This window comes from Pristiophorus japonicus, chromosome 2 (assembly GCF_044704955.1).
Source record: "Pristiophorus japonicus isolate sPriJap1 chromosome 2, sPriJap1.hap1, whole genome shotgun sequence".
NCBI classification, from domain to species: domain Eukaryota; kingdom Metazoa; phylum Chordata; class Chondrichthyes; family Pristiophoridae; genus Pristiophorus; species Pristiophorus japonicus.
Window position 1 is genome coordinate 132436153 of NC_091978.1, and position 12864 is coordinate 132449016.

Genomic DNA, 12864 nt, shown 5'->3' on the forward strand with positions numbered 1-12864 from the left:
ATGACTCGAGCCAGTGAAGAGTTTTCCCCCTGATTCCCACTGACTTCAATTTTACGAGGGCTCCCTGATGCAACACTCGTCAAATGCTGACTTGATATGAATGGCAGTCACTCTCACCTCACCTCTGGAATTCAGCTCTTTGCATTTAATCTGACATTTCTTTACTCAAACAATAACAAACATTTGGAATAATCTACCAGGTAAATTAATGCAATTAAAGACATGGGGAGGGGGGGATCCAAGGTGCCGTTCTCTCTGCATGAAGAAGAATATCCTGACATTAATCCTAAAGTTATCTTTTGCAACAACAACAATGTGCATTTATATAGCACTTTCCTTGCAAACTACCTCCACATCCCCCTTCCACACCCCTCCCCAACTTTACCTTCTTCTGTGTTTGTCTTCTCTCTCAACACTCAGGCAACTGCACTTATAGAAACGTAGAAACATAGAAAATAGGTGCAGGAGTAGGCCATTCAGCCCTTCGAGCCTGCACTGCCATTCAATGAGTTCATGGCTGAACATGCAACTTGAGCACTCCATTCCTGCTTTCTCGCCATACCCCTTGATCCCCCTAGTAGTAAGGACTACATCTAACTCCTTTTTGAATATATTTAGTGAATTGGCCTCAACAACTTTCTGTGGTAGAGAATTCCACAGGTTCACCACTCTCTGGGTGAAGAAGTTTCTCATCTCGGTCCTAAATGGCTTACCCCTTATCCTCAGACTGTGACCCGTGGTTCTGGACTTCCCCAACATTGGGAACATTCTTCCTGCATCTAACCTCTCTAAACCCGTCAGAGTTTTAAACGTTTCTATGAGATCCCCTCTCATTCTTCTGAACTCCAGTGAATATAAGCCCAGTTGATCCAGTCTTTCAGTCCCGCCATCCCGGGAATCAGTCTGGTGAACCTTCGCTGCACTCCATCAATAGCAAGAATGTCCTTCCTCAAGTTAGGAGACCAAAACTGTAGACAATACTCCAGGTGTGGCCTCACCAAGGCCCTGTACAACTGTAGTAACACCTCCCTGCCCCTGTACTCAAATCCCCTCGCTATGAAGGCCAACATGCCATTTGCTTTCTTAACCGCCTGCTGTACCTGCATGCCAACCTTCAATGACTGATGCACTATGACATCCAGGTCTCGTTGCACCTCCCCTTTTCCTAATCTGTCACCATTCAGATAATAGTCTGTCTCTCTGTTTTTACCACCAAAGTGGATAACCTCACATTTATCCACATTATACTTCATCTGCCATGCATTTGCCCACTCACCTAACCTATCCAAGTCACTCTGCAGCTTCATAGCATCCTCCTCGCAGCTCACACTGCCACCCAACTTAGTGTCATCTGCAAATTTGGAGATACTACATTTAATCCCCTCATCTAAATCATTAATGTACAATGTAAACAACTGGGGCCCCAGCACAGAACCTTGCGATACCCCACTAGTCACTGCCTGCCATTCTGAAAAGTACCCATTTACTCCTACTCTTTACTTCCTGTCTGCCAACCAGTTCTCAATCCACGTCAGCACACTACCCCCAATCCCATGTGTTTTAACTTTGCACGTTAATCTCTTGAGTGGGACCTTGTCGAACGCCTTCTCAAAGTCCAAATACACCACATCAACTGGTTCTCCCTTGTCCACTCTACTGGAAACATCCTCAAAAAATTCCAGAAGATTTGTCAAGCATGATTTCCCTTTCACCAATCCATGCTGACTTGGACCTATCATGTCACCTCTTTCCAAATGCACTGCTATGACATCCTTAATAATTGATTCCATCGTTTTACCCACTACCGATGTCAGGCTGACCGGTCTATAATTCCCTGTTTTCTCTCTCCCTCCTATGAACTCCCAACTGTCCAGCCTTTGGTCCACCATTCACCATGAGATTTCTGCAGCTACTGATCTGATCAACCACTCCCTCACCAGCACCTTTGATGCCTTAGTCTCTATTAAAACAATTATTTATCTCTCAGCCTGGCTGCTCCCCTTGGTTTGGCCCTCATCTTTGCTCCCTTAAGTCCAAGGGACGCAGACTTAAACAGATACAGCGGACAACTGGTTTAGCAATTCATTGCCAGATCTGGCTGGACCACGTAAAGCATTATTGAATCCTGCTCTCGTCTGCCAAAATCGCTCACTATTTCAGAATCATTCTGGAATGCAAAGATAAAGTCCAGCTTCTATTCTCCACTGTTAACCTTCTTCTTAAACCTTTCTCCCCTATCTCCACCCTCACCTCCGACAATATGTGTGAGGAGCTCATTGACTTCTTTGTCTCTAAGATTCATACCATCCGTTCAGCTGCCTCTGCCACTTCCCTTCCATTGGGCCAAACTTCCTCTTAGGATCCCCTCTGCCTTAGCCCTGACTTCACATCTTTCTCCAGTTTCTCTCCGATCTCCCCTCATGACCTCTGCAAGCTCATCTTGTCCATGAGACCCACTTGGCCCTATTCCCACCAAATTGCTGACCACCTCATCTTCCTTTTTTGGCTCCCATGTTAGCTGACACGGTTCTCTCAGGTACCGTCCTCTTCTCCCTCAAATCTGCCGTCATCACTCCTCTCGTCATAAATATAACCCCTCACCACTCCGTCCTTGCAAACTATCACCCCATCTCCAACCTCCCTTTACTCTCCAAAGTTCTTGAACATGTTGTCGCCTCCCAAATCCATGCCCATCTTTCCCGCAACTCCATGATTGAATCCCTCGCATCCAGTTTCCGTCCGTACCACAGCATCGAGCTGGCTCTCATCAAAGTCACATGACATATTTTGTGACTGTGACAAATGCAAACTATCCATCCTCGTCCTTCTTGATTTGTCTACAGCCTTTGACATGGTTGACTACTCCATCCTTCTCCAATGCATCTCCACTGTCGTCCAGCTGGGTGAGACTGCACTTGCCTGGTTCCATTTTTATCTATCTAATTGTAGCCAGTGAATCACCTGCAACGGGTTCTCTTCCCGCTCCCACATCGTTACCTCTGGTGTCTCCCAAGGATCTATCCTTGGCCCCCTCCTATTTCATATCTACATGTTGCCCCTTGGTGACATCATCCGAAAACACAGCATCAGTTTCCACATGTACGCTGACGACACCCAGCTCTACCTCACGACCACTTCTCTTGACCCCCCCCCCCCGTCCATGGTCTCCAAATTGTCAGACTGCTTGTCCGACATTAAGTTATGGATGAGCAGAAATTTTCTCCAATTAAATATTGGGAAGGCCAAAGCCACTGTTTTTGGTCCCCACCACAAATTCCGTTCGCAAGGCACTGACTCCATCTATCGCTCCAACTTCTGTCTGAGGCTGAACCACACTGTTTGCAAACCTTGGTGTCATATTTGACCCTGAAATGAGCTTTCGACCACACATTAGCAGCATAACTAAGACTGTCTATTTCCACCTCTGTTATATCGCCATATTGCCCTTGCCTCAGCTCATCTGCTACTGAAACCCTCATCCATGCCTTTGTTATCTCTAGATTTGACGATTCCAAAGTATTCCTGGCTGGCCTCCCACATTCTACCTGATATGTATGTAAATATGTATGCAGACCTTACCCAAATGTAAGACTTGCCACTAGTGGGCATGCCTGTGGGAGACCTAAGGGTCACCCGTGCAACCTGGGGCAAGCAGGTATAAAAGGTGATTCACCGTGCTGCTTCCTCACTCTGGAGTCTGAATAAAGAGACCAAGGTCACAACAGTTTGAGCTTGCAATATAGTCCTGTGGATTTATTCTGATTATAACACTACCCTACATAAACTTGAGGTGATCCAAAACTCGGCTGTCCGTGTCCTAATTCGCACCAAGTCCCGCTCACCCATCACCCCTGTGCTGACGTACATTGGCTCCCGGTTAAGCAATGTCTCGATTTCAAAATTGTTATCCTTGTTTTCAAATCCCTCCATGGCCTTGCCCTTCCCTATCTCTGTAATCACCTTCAGTCCCACAACCCCCCGAGATATCTGAATTCCTCTAATTCTCCTCTTTTGAGCATCCCCGATTTTAATCGCTCAACCATTGGTGGCCGTGTCTTCTGTTGCCCAGGCCCCAAACTCTGGAACTCCCTGACTCCCTGCCTAAAACTCTTTGCCTCGCCACCTCTCTTTCCCCCTTGACGTTGCTCCTTAAAACCTACCTCTTTGACCAAGCTTTTGGTCACCTGCCCTATTTTTTTCTTATGTGGCTCGGTGTCAAACTTTTTGTCTCATGATACTCCTATGGAGCGCCTTGAGACATTTCACTATGTTAAAGGTGCTATATAAATACAAGTTGTTGTTGTTAAAATGTCCCAAAGTGCTTCACAGCAGCATAACTTATTTCCTTATCATATTCCCACAATTTAATTTTAAGTTATACTCCAGATTTACCTTTTATTTACCTCTACAAGATCACATCTCAGACAGCTCCTTACCAGACTGAAAAGCCTCAGGGCTAGAAATTCGGATTTTAGCGATGATCACAGCAGTATTATTTTTAGCGCCGGAGTAGCATTATCACTGGACATCGCAAAATTCGCCAAACAGTGACCAGCGATAGCGATAGCACTAAATCCAGCCTTGCACGAGTGAATTTGTGTACCGGAGCCGAAATTTGTGATTGAAAAAAAAGAAAAAAATGGACCTTTTGCACATGCGCAAATTTTTTTGTTGCGATTTTTTTTTCTTCCGATTTTTTTCTTCCTACGATTCTGGTCAGCTGTCAGGGTGCGCCCACACCTGCGCAGTACATCCAGGGCTGAATCAGCTATTTTTCACAGACCAAGCAACCACGATGGAAGGGGACTCCAGCAGGCAGACAGTCCAAAAGTTTAGTTATGAGGCAACTGAGGCCCTGATTGCAGCTGTGCAAAGCAGATTGGGGGAATTTAATAGGAGGGGTGCTCCCAGCTCTGCGAAGGCGTTTGTAGACCAGCGTGGCCGAGGAGGTTTCCTCAGTCGTTAATATCGAGAGGGGCCATCAACAATGTCGGAAAAAATTTCAATGACCACCGCAGGGTCGTCAGAATAAGTAATATTTTTATTCATAAGAACATAAGTGTGGTGTATGTAGGCACCTTTTGTAATGACTCCACGAGGCAGGGTATGATACTTAAACTATGGAGACCTGTAATCCTTTATTTGGAGCTCCTGAGTGAGGACAACAAGCTGTGAGTTCCTTTTTATACTGGGTTACCTGCCATGTGTAGGTAACCCTTAGGTCTCCAGCAGTAGCACCCTCTGGTGTACAGGTATGGTGTGTACAGTATAAGGGTACATTCAGTGTGGCATAACAGTGTTACAGGCATCACACAGTAAACAGGCATGCACACACAACAATAAGAAGATAAGAAATAGGAACAGGAGTAGATCATACGGCCCCTCGAGCCTGCTCTGCCATTCAATAAGATCATGGCTGATCTGATCATGGACTCAACTCCACTTCCCCGCCCACTCCCGATAACCCCTTATCCCTTTATCATTTAAGAAACTGTCTATTTCTGTCTTAAATTTATTCAATGTCCCAGCATCCACAGCTCTCTGAGGTAGCGAATTCCACAGATTTACAACCCTCTGAGAGAAGAAATTCCTCCTCATCTCTGTTTTAAATGGGCGGCACCTTATTCTAAGATCATGCTCTCTAGTTCTAGTCTCCCCCATCAGTCGAAACATCCTGTCTGCATCCACCTTGTCAAGCCTCCTCATAATCTTATACGTTTCGATAAGATCGCTTCTCATTCTTCTGAACTCCAATGAGTAGAGGCCCAACCTACTCAACCTTTCCTCATAAGTCAACACCCCCATCCCCAGAATCAACCCAGTGAACCTTCTCTGAACTGCCTCCAAAGCAAGTATATCCTTTTGTAAATATGGAACCCAAAACTGCATGCAGTATTCCAGATGTGGCCTCTGTGATCATCGCCCAAAAACTAATACCTGACATAGCTGTAGTAAGACTTCTCTGCTTTTATACTCCATCCAGTTTGCAATAAAGGCCAAGATACCATTGGCCTTTGTGATCACTTGCTGTACCTGCATACTATCCTTTTGTGTTTCATGCACAAGTACCCCCAGGTCCTGCTGTACTGTGGCACTTTGCAATCTTTCTCCATTTAAATAATAACTTGCTCTTTGATTCTTTTCTGCCAAAGTGCATGATCTCACACTTTCCAATATTATACTCCATCTGCCAAATTTTTGCCCACTCACTTAGCCTGTCTATGTCCTTTTGCAAATTTTTTGTGTGCTCCGCACTCACTCGTTCATTACTTAAATTGTAAATCTAACACATGTTGGTATAGGTAGGTTTAGTGTTGCAACTTATTTATCATGAATGATCGTTACACATTAGTAAGACTGCTTTTTGACATCTTAAAAGATGTTTCTGCACTTCGATGTCTTCCTCATGAACCACATGCAACTACCAGGGCCATTAAACAGAGGACTGTATTAAATGCACACAGTATGGTATGAGTGCTTTGATGGCTATCTGTGTGTACCACAAGAGCAGAAGGGCCCTCTGGTAACCATTCCAATTGACATCTTTGCAGAGAAAGTTGTCACATAACCGCCGAGACAACGGCGCACAGGCAGTGGTCCACCCCAAACGCTGCCGTTAATGGATCTGGAGGAGTGCGTGGCAGCCCTGATCAGTGCCTCAGGGATGTCAAATACCCATAGGGGTGCTGATCCCCTTTTTGAAACTGAGGGTAAGAAATACAAAATCCCCAAGCTGGGTTGGGGCAATGTGATGCAGTGTCTGTGGGCTACATATAATGCAGTAGCACTGGTCCTTCAAATGAGCCTGCATTATGTGACCTTCCTCATGTCACTCCTCACCTGCTGCAAGCCACTCATCTATTGTTTTCTATTTCCAGAAGAGGAGGCAACACATCCGCCAATTGAAGCCTCCACCTCAGCCCATTGTGTGGGGGTGCAGAAGGGGGGCCACGAAGGCAGCGAGGACAAGGAACCTCCACGGGAGGAGGAAATTCATGAAGCTATTCCGGGGGAGGAGGGGAGGGGCCTATACAATTGACACCACTTTTAGCTGCGGCCAGTACCTCTGACCAGGAAGATACATTCTCGGGCTTTGGCCAATCCGAGGCCCCAGGTCCAAGTGGCGTGCAGCCACTGACTCCCAGGATTGAATCCCGTACACCATCTCTCCAGAGGGCGAATCAGCAAAGCCGGTCTGCTATCAGACAGCGAGGCGCACACTTGGACATGGTGGGATTGTCCACAGAGAGCATCCAGCTCAGCTGACAACTCCTGGAGGTCTTGGGTGCTTTTCCCGCAAGCATTGCGTCACTATCGGCGGACATAGAAACATAGAAAATGGGTGTAGGAGTAGGCCATTCGGTCCTTCGAGCCTGCACCACCATTCAATAAGAGCATGGCTGATCATTCTCTTCAGTACCCCTTTCCTGCTTTCTCTCCATACCCCTTGATCCCTTTAGCCGTAAGGGCCATATCTAACTCCCGCTTGAATATATCCAATGAACTGGCATCAACAACTCTCTGCGGTAGGGAATTCCACAGGTTAACAACTCTCTGAGTGAAAAAGTTTCTCCTCATCTCAGTCCTAAATGGTTTACCCCTTATCCTTGGACTATGTCCACTGGTTCTGGACTTCCTCAACATCGGGAACATTCTTCCTGCATCTAACCTGTCCAGTCATAAGAACATAAGAACATAAGAATTAGGAACAGGAGTAGTCCATCTAGCCCCTCGAGCCTGCTCCGCCTTTCAATAAGATCATGGCTGATCTGGTCGTGGACTCAGCTCCACTTACCCGCCCTCTCCCCGTAACCCTTAATTACCTTATTGCTTAAAAATCTATCTATCTTTGACTTGAAAACATTCAATGAGCCAGCCTCAACTGCTTCCTTGGGCAGAGAATTCCACAGATTCACAACCCTCTGGGAGAAGAAATTCTTTCTCAACTCGGTTTTAAATTAGCTCCTCTGTATTTTGAGGCTGTGCCCCCTAGTTCTAGTCTCCCCCACCAATGGAAACAACCTCTCTGCCTCTATCTTGTCTATCCCTTTCATGATTTTAAATGTTTCTATAAGATCACCCCTCATCCTTCTGAACTCCAAGGAGTAAAGACCCAGTCTATTCAATCTATCATCATAAGGTAACCCCCTCATTTCTGGAATCAGCCTAGTGAATCGTCTCTGTACCCCTTCCAAAGCTAGTATATCCTTCCTTAAGTAAGGTGACGAAAACTGCACGCAGTACTCCAGGTGTGGCCTTACCAATACCTTATACAGTTGCAGCAGGACCTCCCTGCTTTTGTACTCCATCCCTCTCGCAATTAAGGCCAACATTCCATTTGCCTTCCTGATTACCTGTTGCACCTGCAAACTAACCTTTTGGGATTCATGCAGAAGGAGTGCCCTCGCCCGGCTCTCGAGGGGAAAATCCCCGGGGCTGGACGGGCTGACCGTGGAGTTCCACAGGGCGTTCTGGGACGTCCTGGGGAGCGACTACACGCGGGTCCTGGGGGAAAGTCTGGCGACCGGGGAGATGCCCCTCTCTTGGCGCAGGGCAGTCATCGTCCTGCTGCCTAAGAAGGGCGATCTCCGCCTCCTTAAGAACTGGCGCCCGGTCTCCCTCCTCAGCACGGACTACAAAATCTTCGCCAGGGCGATGTCTGCTCGCCTTGGTGCCGTGCTGGACCACATGATCCACCCCGACCAGTCCTACACGGTCCCGGGCCGGACAATCCACGATAACATCCATCTGGTCCGGGACCTCATCCATTGTTCCCAGGAGGCTGGTCTGTCGGTCGCCTTCCTATCCCTCGACCAAGAGAAGGCGTTCGACAGGGTGGATCACGACTATCTGCTCGGAACTCTGCGCGCTTTCGGGTTCGGGACGCATTTCGTCGCCCGGATCCGACTTTTGTACGCCGCCGCGGAGTGTCTGATTAAGGTTAACGGGTCCTTGACGGCGCCCCTTCGCTTTAGGAGAGGGGTGCGCCAGGAATGCCCCATGTCCGGCCAGTTATATGCTGTTTGCGTGGAGCCTTTCCTGCGCCTCTTGCGGACGAGGTTGACGGGACTGGCTCTGCAAGGGCCGGGCGTGGAGGTCGTCCTCTCGGCTTACGCCGATGACGTGCTCCTCGTGGTAGAGGATCCCGCTGACCTGCGGAGGATGCGTGAGTGCCAGGAGATTTACTCGGCCGCGTCCTCCGCCAGGATCAACTGGGAGAAATGTTCCGGACTCCTGGTGGGTCAGTGGCGGGTGGACTCCCTGCCGGAGAAGCTCAGGCCTTTTGCCTGGAGCACGACCCATCTCCTCTATCTGGGAGTCTACCTTAGCCCCGACGAGGGAGCCTGGCCGGCGAACTGGCAGGAGCTGGAGGCCAAGGTCGCCGCTCGCCTAGGGCGCTGGACAGGACTGTTCCGAGTGCTGTCCTACAGGGGTCGAGCGCTAGTCATAAACCAGCTGGTGGCCGCAATGTTGTGGTACCGGCTGGTCACTTTGACCCCTCCCCCTGCGTTTGTCGCCAAGATACAGAAGAAGCTGGTGGACTTCTTCTGGAACAACAGGAAGCACTGGGTCTCTGCCGCGGTCCTGAGTCTCCCGCTTGAGGAGGGCGGTCAGTCGTTGGTGTGCGTCAGCGCCCAGCTCGCGACTTTCCGTCTTCAGACCCTGCAGAGATACCTTTACGTCGAGCCCCCTCCTAGGTGGTGTGCTCTGGCGAGGTATTTCTTCCGCCAGCAGCTCGACCTCAATTATGACACGCAGCTCCTGTTTGTGAACTTGGGGGGTGCCAGGACCGCCCTCCGGGAGCTGCCTGTCTTTTACAGGGAACTCATCAGGGTCTGGAACAAAGTCTCCACCAAGCGCAGCTCTCCGCCGGCTGGAGTGGCGGCCGTCCTGCAGGAACCGCTGCTTGGGAATCCGTACCTCCACGGCCGAGGTTTTATGTGGCGGTCGGAAGAGAGGGCTGTGGCTGGTGAGGTGACCAGGGTCAGGGACCTGCTCGATGGCGGAGGAGCGGGCTGGATGGCGCCAGACACGCTGGCGCGGCGCCTAAATTCTGCCAACGTCCGCCACGCGGCCGATGCCATCGAGTCGCTAAAAACAGCTCTGGGCCCTGACTCCGTTAGGTGTATCGAGGAGGCTCAAGCACGTGGGGAGATCCCGTCCGAACTGACCCCCGTCCGGACGGAATTCCTCATCGGCGCCAAACCCCGGAACCTCCCTCGGGGGCTGGCGCCTCACAACTTGAGCCGCCTCGGGGAAATCCCCTCCGTGCCTTTCAGTTCCGCGCGGAGGGGTTTCCTCCTGTACGGGCTGCTCCTGCACACCCTCAACTTTGCCATCCTCGCCGGCCGTCCGGACACGCCATGGCGTACCATCTTGCCGTCCGGAGGAGGCGGGGGTCCCCGATGGAGGGCACTCTACGCAGGGGTCCTCCCACTATTCATCGGGGACTTGGCCTGGAGGGTGGTGCACGGAGCAGTGCCGTGCAATAAATTTTTAAGCCGGTTCACGGACTCCCAGGCCGCCTGCAATTTCTGCGGTCTGGAGGAGTCCGTGTTCCATGTTTTTATTGAGTGCACAAGGTTGCAGCCCCTGTTCCATTATTTGAAGGGGCTGCTCCTGAAATTCTGGCTGCACTTCAGTCCCACTCTCCTGATCTTTGGGCACCCTGTGCGGAGGGGAGCGGGTAGGTCCGAGGGCCTCCTCGTAGGACTGCTCCTGGGCACGGCCAAGGGTGCCATCAGCCGGTCCAGGCAGCGGGCGGTCGAGGGGGTCGTTCAACCTGACTGCCTGCCTCTCTTCCGCTCTTACATCCGGTCCAGGGTGTCCTTGGAGATGGAGCACGCGGTGTCCACCGGTACGCTCGCGGCCTTCCGCGAGAGGTGGGCACCGGAGGGACTGGAGTGCATCATCACGCCCGGCAACCAAATTTTAATTTGATTTTACGTTTTTAAGTTTAATTTGTTTTAATTGCCGGTGCTTTTAGTGTCCCCCTTCCCTTTTATAGGGGGCACTGGAAAAATTTGATTTAACGCCCCAAAAAAAAAAAAAAAAACCAAAAAAAAAGGGGCCTTGAAAATGTCTGCTGTGTCACCCAGGTCGGGTGGCATGGTTTTAATGTTTTATGTTTTTGCAGGTTAACTCAAAAGAGTTTCATGCAGAAGGAACCAATGGTAGAGCAGTAGAGGCGTGTCCTGCTCAGTTGGAGCTGTGAGCAGTGAGGGAAGCAGCTAGCAACTTGAGCTCCTGCCTGGAGAGCCCTGAGACCAGCCCAGGAACAGAAGGAAGGAAGGGGTTTCACCACCAACTTTACCCAGAGGGAGAGGAGGAGAACAGAAAACTTTGCAACAACTTCATCATTCTGCAAGGAGTTGGAGAGAGGGGGAAAAGACAAACAACATCCAGTGTGGAAGGAGGGAGACTCTACTATCTCTACAGGTGGGTGTGGGTGCATTTCCCCAAACAGACTTTGTTGTATCGGTGGGGGGAGGAAAGAAGACCACTGAGGGCCGGAACATCGCGGGGGGTGTGTGTGTGTGTGGTAGTGTGCGTGGGGGCCGTGCTTACAACTAGGCCCCCCCCCACAATTGGAACCCCCCCCACCCCCCACATTTGCCTAGCCTGGGATAGCTGGAGCTACCAGGCTGAAGATTGTTATTAATCACCCAATTAAAGATCGTTAGGAGTGCCTGGTGGCTCCAGCTACCCCAGGTGAAGACATCTTCTCCCCCCACCTGAAGACCACCCCAAAGACTTTTGTGTTTTGCCATCTGGGGAGTGCACCCACCCACAGCTGCGAGGGGAGACCTGCCCTCGCAGCCCCCCCCCCTTCCCACCCCCCTCTCTCTTTCTCCGTTACCCTCTGTTTCTCCCCTCTCTCTCTGAGAACCCTTTCCTTCCAAATTAATAAAAAAAAACAATTAAGACAACTGAGCAGAGGGAGCAAGGCCTCTCCCCAATTGTCAACGAGGGGAGAGGTGCCTCGTTAAGGGCTCCTCTGCTCAGTTAACATAAGAGGCCATTAAAGACCATTAAGGCCTGTGACTTTGGGGTGGGTGTAGCCCTTAAAGGGACCCCGTGATGGCGACCCCATCCACGCCGGTGGCAGGGCCAGCAAGGACGTATGCGCAGGTGGCAACCGCTTCCACAGCACCTCCTGCGCCACCCGCTGCCCTGCCACCATTTACACTTATAACAAAAAAACACGGGGTCAAGAGCTACACTCACCCCACAATGAGCATCGAGGAGTGCGTGCGGGCGATGGCTGGGGTAGTCGGCCCCTCGGCCATTGTCGCAGCCTCCAAGATGTCTGGGAAGGCTGTTTTCTTCCTGGGGTCGGAGCGGGCGGTGTCCCTGGCCCTCGAAAAGGGGCTCACGGTGGGCGGGACGTTCCTGCCGGTGGATCCTCTCGAGGCCACCGCGCAGAGGGTCATCGTGTCGAACGTCCCGCCCTTTGTTCCCGCTGGGCTCCTCCTCCCTCACCTACAACAACTGGGGGAGGTAAGGTCAGGGATCAACCCCATACCGCTCGGCCTCAGGGAGAACAGCCTGCGCCACGTGTTCTCCTTCCGCCGCCAGCTCTTTGTCCGGCTGGCGCGGGAGGACATGACAGAAGGGCACTTTAATGTGGTGCACGAGGGGACTGCCTACCGCGTCTTCTGGACGTCGGACGGCGTGCGGTGCCATGCCTGCAGGGAGGTGGGGCATGTTCGCAAGAACTGCCCCGCCTCCAAGGCCGCCAAACCACCGAAGGCAGCCAAGGCTGGCGCTGCCGCCACCCCTCCCCCTAGTTGCGTCCGCGTGCCGGGAGCCATGGGTGCGCGGGCATCGTCGGAGGCCTTTGTTTTCAGGGCCTCCGGCGGG